General features: G+C 41.6%; 1 long non-coding RNA gene across 2 annotated transcripts; it reads right to left on the bottom strand.

The window, feature by feature from the left end:
- Nucleotides 1–3968: 3968 nt before the first annotated feature.
- On the bottom strand, nucleotides 3969–19335 carry LOC133386732 (uncharacterized). 2 transcript variants are annotated; one of them, XR_009763254.1, is made up of 4 exons: nucleotides 19135–19335; nucleotides 9275–9389; nucleotides 6781–6869; nucleotides 3969–4458 (listed from the first exon to the last, which is right to left on the bottom strand). It is a non-coding gene; the product is annotated as an uncharacterized LOC133386732 (long non-coding RNA). The 2 variants fall into 2 exon arrangements; XR_009763255.1 differs by lacking the exon at nucleotides 3969–4458 and adding an exon at nucleotides 5907–5974.
- Between the last annotated feature and the right edge of the window lie 1834 nt (nucleotides 19336–21169).

Raw genomic sequence — 21169 nt, 5'->3', positions numbered from 1 at the left:
AAGTAGAGAAGGATGAAATTGTGCTTTTTCATTTCCATCCCTATTTCACAAACTGCAGAGACATTTTGAAAGCTTGCACACACACCTCAGCATCATCTAATAATTTCACTCCAGACCTAGTACAGAGGCATTAGGGACAATGAGAAACCTATAGCAAAGCACTTTTTAAAGAGGCCTTCTACCCACAGAGCTCTCTTCACATAGGACCCTGAGGTAAATTTGTCAAAATAGGTCTGTATGACTGTGAAAAATAACAAACATGCTTCCTGCAAAGTTAAAAAAAAAATCAGAAGCAAAATTGGTTTGAGCTCATACACTTTTTTCCTGCTACTGCTTCATGGAAATAGAACGAGTAGAGAAAAAAACAAAACAGACATTCTATCAGTAAATAGCATTAATTATTGTAAAGTAGCTGGAAAATGGAAGGGAGGAACCACTATGTTAGTACTCTGGGTTAATGATATAAAAGGCATCATGTTCATTACAAGCAGTAATAATACGAAGCACATTTAAGTAAGTTACAATTCTGTCTAAGGTTCTCTAGTTGCTCTTAAAATATAAATTCAATAGGACATAATCCATACTATAAAATTGCAGAGGTGGATTGACCATAAGGGCTATTTTTGCAGCCATCATGTGTGAAACAGGAATCTCCATAGTCTCCTAACTATCCTGTCAGAATACTGATGCAAGTGTGTCCCTTGAAGAGAACAGAAGGAACCAGCATAAACCATCCTTGAGGCATCTTAAGAACACACATCAAATGAGAGGTCTACAGTGCAACCGTATTCGGGTTGCCACGTTCAGGGCCTGAGACTGATCCTGTATCTTTAGGAGAACAGAAAGTCAGCCAAGTGCAGGTGTTCTTGCAACCCTGTAATGGGAAAAACCACAAGGTGGAATTCTTCCTTCCCCCTGCACAACTTTTAAAGATACAGAAGACCTTTGGATACAGGATCAGTCTCATGCCCTGAGCCTGGCAACCCTAAACCCTATATATGTATACTCAGAAATAAGTGAGCCCAACATAGTTCAATGGGATTTACTTCCAGGCAAATGTATGTAATGTTGCAACTCCATTAACCTACTTCTGCTTGTGTAATATTCAAACAGAGCTGCAGCCAATGGATTAAATAATAAAAAAAGAATATGCAGAAATAAGTACTGTAGCTCACCAGTCCTTCATGCCCAAAACCTGAGCGTTATGCTGTCTATCACCAACCCCTGTTCCATGGAGCTCAAAACCACTTTACTACAAGATTTACTACCTCATTTGTTTCTGGGCTGAGCCCCGATGGTCAATATACTCCCTTATAAAGAGCAGAGACCTTGGCCATAGCACCTCTGAGCAGGGACAGACTGCAGAGGAGGAACAGGAAGAGGATGTGCCACACCAGGGAGCAAGCAACAGACTGCAGGCTGGGATGGGCAAAAAAAATCCACTTAATTCTGACCATGCTGCAACAGCCTCCACTGTATCTTTTCTGCCTCCTCCATCTCCTTGGTGGCAGGGGATGGTGGGTGGCCAGGCATGGACTGGAGCAGTGGTGAATCTGCAGCAGCTGCAGATTCTGTCCCTAGATGGCTGTCATCCAAAGTTTTGGAGTGAGGTGTATTAATATGCAGAACGACATTCAACTCTGTCTCTTTATTTCACTTGAATCAGGAGACACTGTGTAAATGCTGGACCAATCTCTGGAGACAGTGATGGATTGGATGAGGTGCAATAAATGGATATGGAATTCTGACACGACAGAGATACTGGGGGTTGATAGTTCTGTGTGTAGGAGTTGGGAAGGTGGCTGTTTCCGGACAGGGTAGCAGATGCATAAGCAGGAGGTGCTCCTTGATTACGTACCATTGCTGGAGGGTCAAGCAGTCTCAGCGGTGAGAGGCACTTTCATCCAACTACGGCTGGTTTTCTAGTTACAGCTGTTTCTGTAACAGGACAGCCTGGCCTCAGTAACCTGTGTTCTGTTAACTTCCCAGATAGATTATTGCAATGCACTTTAAATGGGCTATCCCTGAAGAGAATCCAGAAGCCGCAGCTGATGCCGAACTCTGTAACTCAGCTGTTGGCAGGTAATACAAAGAAGTATTATACTTCTCCAGTCCTGAAAGCACTGTAGTGGTTGCCGGTGATGGACCCCAGTTCAGAGTCTTACTATTAGGCTACAAAGCCCCAAATGATTTGGAACCAGAGTACCTGAGGGAGAATCTCCTTCATTACTGATAGATCTCTGTGTTACAGTCATCAAAAGTCCTGCTTGTTGTCCTGTCCATAACAGACGCTGGGAGGACACTGACATGAGACAGGGATCTCTTGGTGGTGGTCCCTCACCTCTGGAATTCCCTCCCAAATGATTTCCAATCTGCCCCTCATGACAGCAATTTTAAAGAAAGGGCTAAATACATTTTTATTTGTCCAGTCATTTTGATCTTGAAGTATTATTTGTGGTGCAATTCTACAGAGAGTTTATTGTTCATTGCTTTTAAAAAAACCAAAACTTTTATTAAGATTATTCAGTATTGCTGGGAAAAACAGAAGGGAGTAGAAAAAGAGGTAGGCCAAAAAAGAGATGGATTGATTCCATAAAGGAAGCCACAGACTTGAACTTACAAGATCTGAACAGTGTAGTTCATGATAGATGCTATTGGAGGTCACAGATTCATAGGGTTGCCATAAGTCGTAATCGACTTGAAGGCACATAACAACAAAAATTGTAAGCTGCCCTGAGCACTATCTTGGAGGAAGGGCAGGGTGTAAATCTATCAAGATAAATAAACAAATTACATGGGATGCCCTTTTCAGTAACAAACCCTTTTTTCATATATGTAGTTCTTCAACCCAAAGAATATTTCCAAAAAATGCTTTACAGACCACACCCCCAAATCCAATTAATCTCATCCTGCAAGAAGTTACATATACCTTATATATCCTTTCATTTCCCTGTTCTTTTTCTTTCTTTTTGCAGTGCAGCAAATAACCAATATTGCTATTCCTCCCCTCCCCATTTCCTCTCTGGCAATTTGTCATTCTTTGGGCTCACCCAGGTCTCTAGAGGTGAAATCTCCGATTGAGGAATGGAGGTGTCTTCTTGAGTGCACATCCATGTAAATGTACATGCATGACCACTGAGGCACACCATGCAGTGCAAATCCTGACATTTCACATACAGTACAGTAGCTACTGAAGTATATTTTGAATTATTGTTTGTAGGGCAATTGTGGGTGGGTGTTTTTTTCTTTTCAACTTGTCGGCATAGTAACTGCTCTCTGGGCCAGACAGTTGGGTGAAGGGTGAGTAACCACAGGATAAAGCCAGGCTGGGGGGGGGGATGTAGCTCATGAAGTAATATTTGGTATGAGAAGGGGTGTGTTATGCAAGCCTGCCTGTATTTTTCATCTGTAAAATGTTGGAGGGTCTATCTCTGACTTTGCTTAAATGGAGGGTAGCCAGCTCTCTGCTCTTTCCTCTATTTCTTAAGTGTGGCTACAGTTCTCCTCTTAAGCAAGGATGATTGTTTTCCTGTGATCAGGTGCTAATGGCTGATATTAGCTGGTTCAGCAGCATCTTGCAAAGAGATGCTTGCAGTTCCACTTGAGTACAGGCACATCATTTTCTATTGAGAGCAATCACTGCCTATTGTTACACACACACTCACACACAGTAATAATCTTTTTCATTTTCACCTAACGATAAAAATAGGTTATTAATTGCAGAACTTAAAGCAATTAAAACCATCCAAAATGTGGAATCTACACTTGCCATTTAATTGAAAGGAAAAATTATATTTTGTCTTTTAAAACACAAGATGTTTCTGAGTTGAAGGAGTATTATATTAGTCATACAGAAGAACTTTAATATTCAAAGCATTTTACAACTTGTGTATTACTTACCTTGTATATTATTTTAGAGAAAAATGGAGTAAATTTCCTAAACAAAGAAGTATCTTTGATCACACCATGATTTGCTATTATTCTCAGACAGGAAACTGAAGCCTTGGTTGCACGGCCTGACCTCCAAGAGGTCTTCTGTATCTTTAAAAGTTGTGCAGGGGGAAGGAAGAATTCCATCTTGTGGTTTTTCTCATTGATTGAAACTTTATTTTTACCCTGCCCTTTTTCCAAACTGGAACTCAGGGCTGCTTACAAATAGAACTACATGTAGTTAAAAACATAGAAAACATACCATTAAAATACAATTAAACTGTGCACAACCTTAAAACCGTAAAAGGCACTTAAAAATCTAAAAACAATTTAAAATAATACAAATAATAATATAAAACAATAACAATGTTGCAAGAACACCTGCACTTGGCTGACTTTCTCTTCTCCAAAAGATACTGGATCAGTCTCAGGCCATGAACCTGGCAACCCTAGTTTCACCCTACATTTGGAAAGGGCCTTGGGTCTACCAGTTTCCGAGCACTTTCAGTTCTCCTCTCTTTCTTCAAACTATAAAATAAATAAATTTTTACATAGCACGGCTATGTTCAGACAACACTTTATTCTGTTTTCCTGATGTTACCTTACGTATTTTTTGCATTTTATGTGATATTTCACACAATGTAAAAACCACTTTTGGAAATCTAACATGATCAAGTGGAAGGTTAGCACTCATTTCCTTGTCCATATATGGACTTCCAGACTGACTCATGCAGTGGACAGCTGACAGTCATGAGGATGGCATCTCATTCTGATTGGCTGTACAGGAGGCCAACCTCTGAGAAGTGGGTATAAAAGGGACTGACAGTCCATTGTTCTATGATACTCTGTATGTCACTGTTGACATTCCATGTACCAGGATGAAGAGACCGACAGGAGAGAGCGTGTGACCCAGCAACTGCTAACATCTATAAGTAGTTGAATCAGGTTGTATAATGTCTGCTCTGTAGGGTTAAGTCTATGTAGTGCTGAAGTATTTCTGTAGTGTTATGCTATGGTGCTAAGTTTCAAATAAACCACATTAATTAGCACCACTGGTGTTAATTTTAATTGCTTACCTGGATCTGTTTAAAAGAACTTTGTCCCCCCCAGGCCAATGAAGGAGGTGCCAAAACACAATGTTGTGCAAGTGTCATGTTTTTTCTTCCATAGAAGACCCCTTTAATTGTTCATGAAGTGAATCAGTAATGTGTGAAGCAGTCCTAGCAGATATTACTCTCCAGGAGGGAGCTTGTAGATTAATGTTGTAAATTCTTGGAAGGATTCCTGCACAGAAATGTGAAGGCCTGGGGGGGGGGACCCCAGAAAAATACATTTCACCCAATTTTTCAGAAAAAAAGGGAAAATACTGGGGTGGTAGGAAAAATCCCCCCATTTTTTATGATTTCCCCCCTTTCTGGGCCTTCACATCTCAATCCCTGAATATCCACTATTCAATAAAGAAGGAACAACTTGTGCCATGAGAGTTTGGGGCAGGGGGGAAAATCCTGAATTGTCAATAGTTCCTTCTTCCTTGTACATAATTCTTCCAAAAGCCCATCTCTCAGTAGGTGACCCACTGTGGATCTCCCACCACCACAAACCACCATCAGCAGCATGTTTAAGTTACCATCACTTGTGCTGGGACCAAATCTGTTTTGCAAATAACATCTGTGGTGGTCAGAATGACTAGTGGAGAGTTCAGCAAAATGTTCACAGGATCCAGAGCATGAACACCTTGCATCAAACCTCTGTGCCCAACTATGTGAGCTGGTTCACTTACTGCTTAATTGGCTGCAAGCCATAGAAATAATTATGCTGCTGACATCTTCTGAAATTATATTCTTAATTGTTCCATTTATTTGCATCACAATGAAATTAAACCACATCTCAGTTTTGTGTAGCTCTGTCACTCTTGTAGCTACAAGCATGACTGGGCCATGGCAAGCATCAGTTTTACATTTCATGGAAATGTTGTCTGGCAAGCTAGTGGGGGAAGGGAGAAACAAAGCAACAAATAAACCCCAAGGGAGGCTGAGCAGAAAACCTAAAAGAAATTCAAATAAATACACAAATAAAAGCAAAGTAACAGAATATTGTCTTATGGCTCCTATTATTATCACATACAGCATATGATTCTGTTTTCCCCCACCCAACTCCCTTTTCTTGTTTGCTACAAATTATAGGAGTTTACCAGGGAAATGCTGAATTGGTTTCCCTGCTAACAGCAATAAAATACTTCACTCCAGAGACGCAACATATCTTTATTTGTTGTTGCAAATTTACCTCTTTTAAAGACAGAGAGAGAAAACCTTTCTGCTTTCTTCCTCTCATTTCTTTTTTCTTTCTTTCTTTCTTTTTGAGAGAAGAGAGATAACATCCTTTCAAGGAAAATGTATGCAGAACCAATTTATAGAGGGGGGAGGGATGTGCTCTAAACACAGTTTGGTCTTTCTCCTCAGAACTGCTCTCTAATTGCTTTGAATTTACTTTATAGCAAGGTTGGGGATTGCTTTAAAGTGATTATGAAAAGAACAAACAAGCCTCTCTTTTTTTGCAGGGGAAATTTAGGGAAGAAAAAGCACCCCCCTTTCAAAATCCTGTTTTAGAAGCTACTGTTCTAGAAGATCCCAACAGTTACTAAAAATGTAATGGCAACACATTTCCTTCCTTTCTTTAATAACCGAGTCATTTTTACTGGGAAATCTTTGCTGGCACTGAAAGTGCTGCTTCAGCTTTTTTCCCTGTATCATTCCACTGCATGAAGCAACTGCATTGTTCTGTTCCTTGGCAATCACTTTGGATGCCCACCCCCCAACCAGACTTTCCATCTCTGTGTTTTCTTTTGCTCACCTTTTATCATATGTTGAGCGCAACATGGCAAATTCTTGTAAGATGTATAATAGCGGTCAGGAGAATGATTGCTTATTAGGATGTAGAATCTAAACCAAGTAAAACACAAGTAGAGATGGCTTAATAAAAGTAATAAATAGGCCTCATTGGACAGTACTAGAGTTATAATCACAAATGCTCTGGATCAGCTGGATGGTCTCCATTTTCAATAATGTATGATTGCTTACTCTGCTTTCTAAACCAATGTTAAGTTTCATTTAAATCCAGGTTTTACAAAGCCCTCCCCCCTCCCGGGCCTCTCTCTTCTCAGGCCAGAGGAAGCTGATATAGATCTTCTCCTGGTCCTCCCAGAGGACAACAGAAGGCAGTCATTTGCATAAAAGTTGTGGGTGCTGATTTATATGCAAATTTAGAAATACTGTAATTGAGAAATGCAATATAATCTGGAAATAAAATACAGATTCCCCCCCAAATGGGGTAGACTGCCTCAAGTTGACTGTTCAGTTTGCTGTCCAGGTGCTGATGGGCAATTTCAAGGCCCCTCCTGCTCTAGCTACTAATGGCCCTTTATCTTTAAAATGGACTTTGACTTGACAGCTCTTCAGACAGAGGATTGTCCTCTGACAGGCCTTTCAATAGCCTCTGTAAAAGAGGGCATGTGACCATCCATCAGAAAGTACAACACCCAGATCTAGTGGTTCATATTGCTAAAACCCCTTCGGCACCAAAAGCAGTCATGCAAGACCAAATGTTGTGGGTGAGAAAGCCAGGAAAGAAGTGAAGACACTATCAGGTGCTTATAGAGTTGCTGTTGCTTTCCCCCACATGTTCAGAACTTATCACTCTCTGTATTGCTGAGCACAGTATTTGTAAAACTCTGTATTGGGACCATATCCCTTGGTCCATTTATGTACCAGTATTGAATGTTTGTGTGAGCCCTTAAAGAGACAAAGATGTGTTTCAGGTGCATTGAGCCCTCAGAATGTGGCATCCTCATGAAGCCATCAGAGTGAATCCATTGCTTCTTGCCTTCATTCCAGAGTCTTGTGGGTAAAATAAAAATAAATGGTGCTGACCAAAAGCACCATCACTACCACAGGTACGTTCAGCATACATTTCATCCCTATTCATAGCATACCCAACCTTGGACCTCAGAACTGGGTAGTGACGTTTGGGGTGCATTTTGACTCTCCAGCTCACCAGAAAAAGCACAAAAAGAACTATAAAACAAAAAATCAAGGGAAATATAAGCAGAGAAAGTTGGCAAGTTGATGAGGCTCATTTAACATCAACATGAAACCAAGCCTTCAGTATCATTGGCCCAGTTCTTTGGCATGCTCTGCCGACAGAGATTCAGCAGGCATCTTCTGTTTTTGAAGTCTGTTTTTGTCTGTGCTGAAAAACTTTCTGTTCCTCCAGGCTTATGCAGGCAAATCAGAAGATGCCTTTTCGTAATAGGTGACATTTGTTTTTGTTTTATTTTTAATTTTATTGTATGGTTGTGTTTTTTCAAAAACTTGTGGTAAACCACTTTGTTTTTCATGAAATAGCGATATACAAACATTTATAAAATAAATCAGAGAAGAATCCAACTCAGTGTTTCTTGTTACATTCTACTAGTGAACATCAGACCGGGCAGTGTGTCGGATGCTCACTTCTTCAGTTATGAAGAAGCAATGAGCTCAGCCGAAAGCCCTTCACAGATGAGGTCCAATTCATGATAGGTTTCCTTGTGGAGGGAAAGCTAGCTCTTACCATAGCTGCCCCCATCCCTTTGCTACTTAAATTTACCAAGTAGCAACAACAGCACCGATAGAGCAAGCTAGTACCAAAACCTCCCGTTAATCTCCAGAGCTCCAACACTATCCATGCCTTGCCATGCTGACTGGGGAGCGGAGCCATGTTTTTTGCCCTGCTCCTGCATCACGTCTGCTTCCTGAAAGAATTGCACATGACTGGAAGTAAGGAAACTTCAGCAGGTGACCTCCTGCTCAAGTAGATGGGATCCGTGTGACTGGGCCATCCAGTTGTGCCGACGTCCTAATTGCACAAAGTCCCTACATTTGAGCATGAGCTCAAGTGTAGAGTTTTCCTTACAGAAAAGTGCAAGCAATGCACAGTTGTTTGGCGAAGAAGACAAAGTCGGGGGTGTGGCTAAAAGCATGGCCCTATTCCCAAGCCATCATGCTATGACCCTACACACAGGTAATGAGTGAATGTGGCTTACTTTGCAGCAGCATTACAGGCACTAGGGCACCTAGAAAGCACCTTTTAAGTCCTCCTTGTTGCTGTTGCCACCACCAGTTAGATTTAAAAGGGATGGAGGAGGAGGGAAGGTGCTTAACGGGGTGGTCAAGTGCATGAGTCTTACCATGTTCCTGATAATGCATTGGGAACGCAAAGATGCTTGGACTTTTGAATGAGCTCAGAAAGAATACAATTTATTTTCTGATTTTTGGAGGAGGGGAGGGTAAACAATTCATTTTAATCTAACCTGTTTCAAATGGAAAAGCAGAGGAGAAGGATTTTGGCCCATCAGTAAAGGGATTGGTGAGGCAGTCTCCAGAAAGTGGTTGCATATTCAAACATGGGTGGAATACTTTACTGACCTTTCCAAAACAATAAGAAAAACCATTAGCACAAGAGCCTGCTGGGTACAGAATACACAACTAAGGCAATCTGTTCTGAATGAAATATTAATAATAGTAAATGCATGGCTGTCAGGTTTTTATATCGTGCACATCTTCATGTTGAGTCTGAATACTTTACAGAACACACTATCTTGTCTAGGCCATTTGTGATGCCTCAAAAACTTTGCATACCAGCTATCTATAAAATGCATGCGTAATGTTTTAGCACAAATTAATTTCCTCTGTATGCAAACTAATGTGTGCACATTTTTGCAGAGAACTGTGTTTCTGAACACTCAGGGGTTTTTTTAGTACTTTTCCAATGGTATTCTGCAGCCAAATAATGGATCAAGTATTTTCGAATATAACATATGTGAAACACCATGGCCCAGAAAGCAGCTTGTTGTAGCACAGGCTGAGAGGTAGGATGTAAAATCTTATCTTCCAAATTCTGACAAAGCCCTGTCCTGTGACTGTGAAGATATCACCTCACCTCTTTAGTTTCACTTTTCCCCATTGTATGTCTGCATTGGGGTGAATCCTTTAAATTATTACAAGGCAATCCAAAAATAAAGCAATATGGATCTCTTCTCAATCACCCCAGAGTGCAGGGCACAAGATAATGGGCTCAAGTTACAGGAAGCCAGATTTCAACTGAACATCAGGAAAAACTTCCTGTTCGAGTGGTCTCACAATGGAATCAATTACCTAGGAAGGTGGTGGAGGCATTCAAGAGGCAGCTGGATTCCAACATTGAGCAGGGGGTTGGACTTGAGAGATTTATATGCCCCTTCCAACTACTATTCTATGATTCTCTGTGCTTTATTTCCATTGAAATCAGTAGGAATTAAGTATGCCTGATTTTATCTAGATGAGCTGTTACCCAGGTTATGGTAGGACTGGGATAAGACAAGTGAGGGATAGGGGCATGTCAAAAAGGCAGTATGGAAATATCAGGGAATACGTATATGTATGGTTGACAGGCTCAGGGCCTGATCCTGATCCTGTATCTTTAGGAGAAGAGAAAGTCAGCCAAGCGCAGGTGTTCTTGCAACACTGTAATGAGAAAAACCACAAAGTGGAATTCTCCCTTTCCCCTGCACACCTTTTAAAGATACAGAAGACCTCTTGTAGGCTGGGCCTGGCAACCAAGAGGTTGTCTGTATCTTTAAAAGTTGTGCAGGGGAAAGGGAGAATTCCACCTTGGGGGTTTTCCCATTACAGTGTTGTAAGAACACCTGCACTTGGCTGACTTTCTCTTCTCCTAAAGATGCAGGATCAGTCTCAGGCCCTGAACCTGGCAACCCTAGTTAGAACCCTGGAAAATCAGGGTTCTAAAACATGTGGAGCTGCCACATACAGAGTACATAACCCTCCCCACTTAATACAGTTGCCCTCCATGAGTTGATGAAGTAAGAGAACAACAAAGTACCTTCATTCCTGCAACCCTCCCCTTCACATGCTTAGTTAATCCTAAATGCTTGAAAAAGGCTTTTTTGAGTGGTGCTTATGTAACCCTCTGAATTCCCCTTGTGAGCTGAAGACATACAGATTACTATTTAACAGATTACTATTTAACATCAGAATGGTCCTGGAAGCAAGAACAGACCTGAGCTGGCTCCCCCTCCCCCTGATAATTTGTCATATCTTTCACTGGCTGGTATTCTGTTTCTTTAACAGGTAGACATTGAGCAGGTAGTTTCTCCCTGCATCTATTTATTTTATAGAAGTGTACAGGTGAAAAATCCATCAGCCTGTTCTGCAAATGCTAAAGGCAAAAGAGCACTTCCATTAAAAAGAAAGAAAGAAAGAAAGAAAGAAAGAAAGTGATCTTACCTATTTTTGTCACAGCACAGATATTATCAGCAGTGGAAGAGAGACATCATCCATTGTATAATATTCAGCATTTCCTGCCAGCACAAATTGCTAGCATTTTCTCCCTCCCTCCCTGCCTCTCTCTCTCTCTCTCTCTCTTATCCACAACCAAACATTAAATCTGTGTGCAACAATATCAGCTGATCTTACCTGTGACTTTCACTTCAAACACTTGCTGTTTTCAAAGAGACTAGTTCAAAGGATTTACTTTATTTTATAATAAATTTATTAACTACTCTGGCAGCAGCTGCTCTTCTCCCAATTAGCTAATGGACTTTAATTATTTTTTGAAAGATTTTGGTTTAACTACCCCTATTCTGTCTTGACAAATGTGGCCTACAAAACTACATGGAACATGGAACTCACTTTATCAGTAATTGTTATCATTGTGGAAACTCATTGTCAACTTGTACAGAACCGGATGCTTCCATGCCCAAATGAATTACAGAGGGAGAAAGGCTTTTTCCTCCCTCTCCTCAATATTAGCATAAGGAAAAGAGTGAAACCCAAATAGCATCTTCATATATACCAGAAGTGGAAAACCTCTGGCCTGCAGGCCAAATTAGGCATGGTACAGATGCCAATTTGGCCTGCAAGGCCATTTTTTGTCAAACCATATTCAGCTGACACCCTATGTGGTGTCAGATGTGATGCAGTATAAGGACATTGCTACAGAGAAATAATTTGGAGCTTAAACTGAGCTCCAAATTTTCCTTTGCACGTGGGGCTTGTTGACAGTGCCAGTCAGATTATTATTGGTGCTGACAGTGGGCCCCATTGGGATTGGCTACACTAGGGGTTTTTCCTTCAAAGGGGCTCACTATAAGCCCCACTTTGTCCATTTGCAGGTGCAGTATGAATTCAAATCATGTCTACAAATTGCCTTCAAGGGGGCTCACTGTAACCTCTGATCAACTGATAGGCAGGTACAGTGAACTCCTTTGAACTTTGACAGGTGGGTGGCCCCACTTATCTGCCAAAATTAGCTTCTGGCAGTGGGGGAATACTGGCCCACTGGCTGGATTCAGTTTCTCAAATCTAATGTGTACAAACAGTGAAGTCATCCTCCGAGTGTGGACCCCTATGTAGCCAAAACTATTCACATACAAAAGGGAGGTATCAGCAGACTTGAGGGGACCCTATGATTTGCAGATGTATATAAAAAAATCTTTAGGAAAAAAACTCCTAGGGGTACTCGAGTCCCTGGGTACTCCAATATGGGGTCCCGCAGGGTTCAGTTCTGTCCCCCATGCTTTTTAATATCTATATGAAGCCGCTGGGTGAGGTCATCAGGAGTTTTGGAGTGCGTTTCCAGCAATATGCTGATGATACGCAGCTCTACTACTCCTTTTCATCTTCGTCAGGTGAGGCTGTTGATGTACTAGACCGCTGCCTGGCTGCGATAATGGGCTGGATGAGAGCTAATAAACTGAAACTCAATCCTAACAAGACTGAGATGCTGTTGGTGGGAGGACCCTCTGCCCAGATGGTTGACGTTCGACCTGTCCTAGATGGGGTTACACTCCCCCTAAAGGAACAGGTACGTAGTTTGGGGGTCTTATTAGATCCGCTCCTGTCACTTGAGGCTCAGGTAGCCTCGGTGGCACGGAATGCATTCTACCAGCTCCAGCTGGTAGCCCAACTACGACCCTATCTGAGCAGGGAGCATCTTGCCTCAGTTATCCATGCTATGGTAACCTCTAGATTGGACTACTGTAATGCACTCTACGTGGGGCTACCTATGAAGACGGTTCGGAAACTTCAGCTAGTGCAAAATGCTGCGGCCAGAGTTCTCACTGGGACAAAGAAATTTGACCATATAACACCTGTCCTGGCGCAGCTGCACTGGCTACCGATATGTTTCCGGGCCAGATTCAAAGTGTTGGTTCTTACCTATAAAGCCCTAAACGGCATCGGACCGCAATACCTGATGGAGCGCCTCTCTCGCTATGTACCTACCCGTTCACTACGCTCGACGTCGAAGGCCCTTCTCCGGGTCCCAACCCATAAAGAGGCCCGGAGATCAACAACTAGATCTAGGGCCTTCTCGGTGGTGGCCCCCGAACTATGGAATGCCCTCCCAGACGAGATACGCCTGGCGCCTTCTCTGTTATCTTTTCGGCGCCAGGTAAAAACTTACCTTTTCGCCCAGGCTTTTTAAATTTTGTAAATTTTTAAATATTTTAATTTAACATTCTAAACTTAATATGATCTTAATTTATAAATCTCAATGGCAATTTTATTAATGTTTTATAATTGTACTATATATATATATATATATATATATTTCCACACTTGCTCGTATTTTAATTGTGATTTTATTTGTTGTACACCGCCCTGAGAGCTTTTTGCTATAGGGCGGTCTAGAAATGTAATTAAATAAATAAATAAATAAATGTGCCACCACTCAAAAAATAGCATAGTGAGGTCTGAATATGGTCAGTGGTCAAAGAATACCAGCTGTTAGAGAAAAACGGAAAACTGGCAGGGTAGTGGAATGGAATATCCTGAAAAAGGGCTTGATTGCCTAGCACTCAGGTCCTGCTTGCGGGCTTCCCCCAGGCACCTGGTTGGCCACTGCGAGAACAGGACGCTGGACTAGATGGGCCACTGGCCTGATCCAGCAGGCTCTTCTTATGTTCTTATGGAATAATGAATAAGAGCATTCCATTCCACACAACAAATTTTGTTTGAGTAATTTGAGTGAGAGTTTCAAAAGAGGTGGTAAAAACCTGGTTAAAACTTCCTTATCAAAAATTAGGAGTGAGTATTAGGCTGTGGGCACACTAGCCACTTCAAAAAGCGGTGAAAATGTTTTTTCTGGCTGCCTTTTGAAGTGACTCTGACCTTGGCTGGACACACCTCCTTTCCCTGCTGCTGACTTCAGATCTTTCAGGACTGCTCACAGCAAAGTGTTGAGCCAATCATTGTTTCTGCCTAAGCCTACAGCAAAACATTACCATTGGCCACACCTGGAGTGGCAATGGGTTGATCTACCAACCAGTTGCAAAATCTGTCTGAAGTGGAGATTTTTTTTAAAAAAAAATTTAAAGCACGCACTCAAGCTGATCCGATCAGGTTTCAGAGTAAAAACAGGGCACAGTTTGACTAATGTTGTGTGTCCCTGTTTTCCGAAAACAGAGGTGGAGATGCACTGGACCTGGCAAAACAGTGTCTCTACCTAGACACTTGGGTTGGCATCAAACCAGGGTAAGTTATCTGTAGATCTAAAAAAATGGGGAAAGGGTAGAACTACCACACTTTTTCAGACAAGACTCCTCTGCCACAGAGCCACAGAGAGAAATTCACAAGTTTTCTGCAATACTGTTGTCATTCAGTTAAAGTCACAGAAGTCCTAAAACTAGTTTAGAAATCTTGCCTAAATCTAGAGAGAGGTTATTTGATCCATCATGCCATATCCAGGATGGGGAACTTTTTTCAGTCTGAGGGCCACTTTCACTTTTGAGCAACCTCCTGGGGGTAACATGCAAGTGGTGGGCAGGGCCAAAGGCAAAAGTGGTCAGAGCAATTACTATAAATTTTACCTTGTACAGTAAGCTAATTTCTATAAAGACTCACATACCCCTGTCTATTTTCCATGCAGGCAAGCAAGAGCCATTATCCAAGCTGAAGAACACACTCCTACCAGGCAAAAGCATTCAAAAAGCAGGGGAAGTAGGACCAGTGACTGGTGTAGCTGAGTAAAGCATGCAGTCTGGGGAGAGTCCTGGGAGCCAGACAGAGAGATCTGGAGGGCTGCAGTTGGCCCCTAGGCCTGAGGTTCCCCTTCCCTGAGGTATATTAAGGCAGGGTTCTTCACATCCAAGCACACCTCATACCATGCCCAAGCACATATAAGATCAAAACAAGAACAAGTGAAAACAAACCATGTTTCACATTCTCCAGCATATAATTATTTAAATATCTATTTATGTCCTCTGTGTAGTGAACTAGTCAGAATTGTTTAACAGAAATTGTTTCAGTTTAATAATATTGAAACATATACTACAGATGTATGTAGCAGGTCTGCTGTCCAGCTGTCAAAGCTTAACATGTTTTCACAGTGATTTAGAATAAAATTCAATAGAGACAGAGCATTTGGAAATCACTTTTGTGATCGTTAAGCCCTTTCGATTGCCTATTTCTACAAGTTTTTGTGTTTTTCCTAAACAAAACTGGTTTGTTTTTTTTTGGGGGGGGAGAGAAAACCTTGCTTTTACAGCTTACTCTTTCCATCAGTATATGTAGAGTGAGCATTTCTCTTATCTAGAATTTCTTTGCCATTCTCTACCAAAGAAAAATCCCAGTTGGATAATTCCAGTCTCGTGCAGCCTGATGGGCAATCTAAACATATATTAAAAATAATCCTTCCAGGCACATCACTTTGAATACTGGCTGACACCATTCACAACATCTGTGTCACATCAGCTCTGGAGCCCAGGGAAAACCTGACAGTGGGAATCTGTTTTTAAGGCATCCTTGAGACCCCTCCCCCTCCAGACAATCCTTTGCAGTGGTCATTGTGACAGTACCTCAGCATGGTTGTTTTAGTCAGAGATTTAAACTGAATGACACAAAACAGGGGCTCTGGCCATACGATGGGGCCTTTGTACAACTGACATGTGTTGCCAGCCCATCCAGTAAAAAAAGGAAAGAAAAGAAGTTGCTTTCTCATTTTCATATAATACATTTACTGGGTGGGGATGGGGGGCAGAAGGTGGGCAAATTACCTTTTTCAGTGCACTATCAGCAGGACAGAAGTGAGGATGGAGTGGTGGCTTTCCTCCCTTTTCTTTTGCCTTTCTGGGCTTTTTTTGGGGGGAGTACTATTTCCCTCCTGTTGGGTGATACCCAACAACAGTCATACTCAAGGGTCCACTGATTTCCATAGGATTTCTCTGAGTATGACTAACATTGGATATCACTCATTGTTTCCAATGGGAGGGAAAATATATACATCAGATCCCAGGCTGCTTTATGTTCTCCAACGTTTTGGAGGGGCTTTTTTCTTTTTTCTTTTGGCTGTTGATGTTAGAGTGGTAAGGGAACTCAATACGCCAAGAGCTGCAGGGGTTTCCAGTGTGACAGAGAAGGGTCTTATAGGTTGGATCTTCCTCTCTGAGGGTGGCCTCTCTCTCCACCCTTGGAGACTTCCTGTGACCCCAGGGAGCAGAGGATTGTAGTTTTACATGTATTATATGTTAAAATGTGTAAATATTTTTAATCATATTTTGGGCTTCTTATGTCACTGCCCCATTTGTGGGCATTGAAACTGGGGGCATTTCACTTATTTTTTGTGGGAGCAGATGAAATGATAAGTGGGGAAGGGGGCCTATTGATAAAGAAGAGTTCTTCCTAGCATCTGCCAATTTTCCCTTTGGAAGTCTCTTCACAACAACACTACATCATGACATAGTGTTGTTCCCAAATAACTTCTGGGTGGGAGAACAGCAGACACCAAGGGGAGAGGTTTTCTTGCCATTGTCATTGCTGCAAAACATGTGTGGTAGCAGGAAAAAAAAACAAAGAAAGGGAAATGCTCTTACTCTCATTTTTACCCCCTTTCACCCCCACCTTAAGTCAAAAAATCTTGTCTGAATTTTCAACTGTACACTACTTTTATTACAGGGACACCAGGGCAGCATCAAAGGTCAGGATGGTTGTAATCTGCCAAAGGCCTGCACCCCAGCAAGGGCCACTGGCAAGAGCCTCCTGGACCTATTGCAGTGAGGATGTAGACTCAATGAGGGAGAGGAGGCATGTGTCTTGCCCAGGGGCTCCCTACAGTCTGGAGCAAACACTGCAGGCATAGCCAACATGGTGACCTAGAGATGTTGTTGGGCTCTGTGATGCCCCTGTATTTATAATACTGTAAATATGGTAAGCGTGGGTTTATTAGAGTAAATGAGGTAAGTGGACTGAGTGAGAGGGGGAGTACATGGGTTGGAATGTTGATGCGTGTTGTATTATGATTGGCTGAGCGCTTGAGGGTCTGAAGGTATAAATGAGAGGATGACAGTTGAGAGAGGTTTGGTTTTAGTTGGTGGGTTTAGGAGTTCTTTGGTTGGTTCTGGGTTTTGGAGGGTGGATTGAATTAGGCGGGTAGTGAGGCAGGTTATTGATGACCAGAAACATAAAGATTAATGTATCTTATGAAACCACACGCTTGTTGACTATACCTTTAAGTAATCTTGTTATTCCCTGTGAATATAAATAAATATTTCTTGGTTTACCAGAACTCCTGATCCTTGGCTGGGTTTACACAGTCCAGAAGGGTGAGCAGGGCATATACCAAGGTTGAGAAACAGTATCAATGGTGGCAGCAGTGAAGAGATAGTGTAACATCATCAAGTATCCAGAGCAACCCAGGGCTGTATTCTTTATAGGCACAAAGATACAGGGGGGTTGTGGCCTGCTCATGTACCCAGACACAATGTAGCAATAAGACATGAGGAGACTAAGGCACAGTCTCAAGGCAATATTGTTTTACAGGGACTGTCTGGAGTGCTGCCTAGCAGTGGGATCTTGAGAGATCTTTGCTAGAGCCAGTGAGAGAACCGTTTAGAGAGCAGGAGCCTGAGGTGGGACCGTGACAAGGCAGTGACCACAGGTGGGATCTTAGCAGGTGGCGCCTGAGGTGGGATCCTGACAGGAAGGGGCCTGACAGGCTCCAGCTCCCATCAGTCCCAGCCAGCAAGACCAATGGCCAGGTATGAACTTCAGCAAAATAGCAACCCCAGTCCCATCTTGACAAGCTGATCCAGAAGACAGCATGGTAACTAGTATTAAAAGCCATACTGTGAAATCCAATAGAGCCAATAAGGATCTTCATCAGCATACATAATCTGCTAGGGTGACTAAGGTTGTATCAGTGCCAAAACCAGGAAAGGAACCAGACTGAAATGGATCTAAATCTAGATTTATATGCACATTTAAAATAGTGTGATATATAAAATTGTGGTGCACCTTTAAGTTGACCAAGATCACTTTCCTTTTCTTTTGGTCTATGGATGAATTGCCTCATGGAACAGCAAACAGGTCATGTGCAGGCCTCTTGTTATTTATGCCATACTGTGCCATTTGGTGAGGTCCCTCATCTCTTCCACTCAGATTATCAAAATGTCAAAGTATGCCTCTAGATTTTCCATCAGAGTCCTTTTTTCCCCCTTTTTGGTCCTATTTCCAAACTTGTCCTAGATATCCATCTGTGTCTTGTATGTGCATATAAGGATGAAAAGATTAAGTAGGGCTTATTACTCATGAGGATCCTGAAACGCTATGCAAATTGCTATATTTATACAATAGCATCCCTCCCCAAAGGAACACTACTACCTTTGAGTTTTAAAATGTGGCACCTCAGTAAGACCTTATTAAGTTAAATTAACAAGCTGGAGGGGTATGGAATCATCATTTTATGTGTTATCCTTTCAGCCATTCTGACCTATTTCAGCTAATTGAAGGTTTGTACAATGTTGCACTTGCTTAGAGTAGGACACTTGGCCTTGCCTCACTTAGCAGAATTAGACATGGATTTACATTGTTCACTGTACCACTAAGAGTTGTTGCCAAGTGTTGTAATTCATGAACTTCGAATATGAACTTTGGTGACTTTGGCCTCTAATATGCGGTGAACATTACACACACACACACACACACACACACACACAGAGAGAGAGAGAGAGAGAGAGAGAGAGAGAGAGAGAGAGAGAGTGGAGTTCTGCAGTGTAGATTTTAATCCAAAGTGGAAAAGAACTCCATTCCTTCTCCACTGATCTACTATGAACCCACTAATATGCCTATTTGACCATTTACCTCCCACCCCCTCCCACCCATCTACTTGCTCATTTACCTTGCTGATGTGGCCACTCCAATACAGAAAGAAAAAAAGGAATCATATATTTTCCAATGTTCTGGATGTCTGGATCCCTCCCTTTGTCATTAGTGGGTGTGCCAAAGATTTGGAAAAATCCCAAATCAAGAAACGAACTGGAGCCTCTACAGACAGATTTGGTGCTTGTCAGAGCTGAAGTGGGATCTATCCAAAGCACTCTGAACCAAAAGCTTCAGAGGAAAAAAAACACTCCAGACAGTATTGAAACAAGAAAAATGCCAGGATAGAGGGGGTAGGAAAAGCTGTTTTGTGGTAGGTCTAATCGAGAGGAATTTTGCCGGAGCTCACCAATCACAGTGCTTTGGGGAAGGGATGTTGAAGTGATGTATTACCTTGTTTTTGTCTCTTCTGTGTTTTTTCCTAGTTCTGACAGTGGTGCTTGCTTGGGAAATGCTGGACATTCTAATCTTTCTGCCTCTATCACATGTCCACACATCCACTCCTGTCAAATTAGGTTTGCACTTAGTTTCTGTGACTTTAGGTGCTTTAAATGAGCAAAACATATGTTTAAAGCTATCATTTCATTCATCATAACCCTCTAGCACTTGCCCTCATTCTTTTCAAAATTTTCAAGTTACTTCCTGGAAGACCTCTATAATGTATGTCCTTTTCATACTAATATTATTGCCCCCCAAAACCAAAGAGAAGGAAGCAAATTCTTTTTATTTCCCTCCCACCAAGCAACTTTAAACATATCCAATTTTTTGTAAAAAAAAAAAAAAGCAACCACCTCTACATATATTTGTATGTAATTTTGAAGGTTTCCATCCTAGAGGTATATCTTTCATGTATGCTATTGTTAATTCCAATTACCCACAAAACAGTAGGGGAGATTAAATGAATCCTCTTTTAACCACCCAAAAACTCTAAAGGCTGCCCTTTCAAGAAAACCACTATACGTATCCTGTATTTGTCTGGATCCATCCTTTCGGAAGGGACTACTATGCCTGCAAATTTCATCCAATTCTGCCAAAAACTTTAAAAAAATAATAGATTCTTCCTTTTTAAAAAATAAAATAAAAATCCCCATAATAATAGATGGCAGAGGCATGAAGCTTTGTCCTTCTGAATTGGGAGTCTGATTCATACCCCAAGTTGATTCAGACAGCCTCCAAGCTATTCATGGGAGAACCACTCTCTCATCCATCCCAAATCTAGAAATAGTTAAGTTTACTCTAAGCCAATCTAACAATCAAAATCTGTCATGCCTCTAATCCCAGGCATGATTCTCTATCCCAACCTTCCATGAGCCTCCCAAACACTCGCTAATTTTTCACTGCCAACTCTTTTCCACCGTCTACTTGCTTCTGTTCTAGGTGGGAGAAAACAAGGGAGGTCTCCCTCCCCCAATGTTCTTAGGGATGTGCACCAACTACAAAATTCAGTTTGGAGCCCACTTTGGTGCTTCAGAAAAAAAGCAGGATCTAGTTTGCTGTGCTTCAGATAGGGGTGCACAGTAAAGCAATGGAGTCTGTGGCATGTCAAACAAGAGAATTATTTCTAAAGTCTAAACTTTTAGTTTTGAAAGCCAATATCTTGCAGCATTTAACTTAAACTGTAGAAGTTTAACAAAAAAATAAAGCCAGTAAAGCATTATCAGAGCTAAAGCACTACTTAATTCATTGTAAACAGAACTAACCTGTTGTAAAGTCCCTAAGAGAAATGGTTGCAGCATTTGGGGTTTTTAGTTTAGAGAAAATGCTTGTAAGAAGTGACATAAAATTATGCATGGCATGGCAAAAGGGTATAAAGAAAAGTATTTCTCCTACTCTCATAACACTAGAACTTGTGGACATCCACTGAAGCTGCAAGTTGGAAGATTCATGACAGACAAAAGAAAGTACTTCTTAACACAACACGTTGTTGTTGTTGTTTATTTCTATCCCGCCTTTTGGCCAAAAGCCCCTCAAGGCGGCTTACAACACATAGTTAAACTATAGGATTCGCTCCCACAGGAAGCAATGACGGCTAACAACATGGATGGCTTTAAATA

This window comes from Rhineura floridana, chromosome 6, assembly GCF_030035675.1.
Source record: "Rhineura floridana isolate rRhiFlo1 chromosome 6, rRhiFlo1.hap2, whole genome shotgun sequence".
Taxonomy (NCBI): domain Eukaryota; kingdom Metazoa; phylum Chordata; class Lepidosauria; order Squamata; family Rhineuridae; genus Rhineura; species Rhineura floridana.
This window is presented reverse-complemented; position numbering and strand designations above follow the sequence as displayed.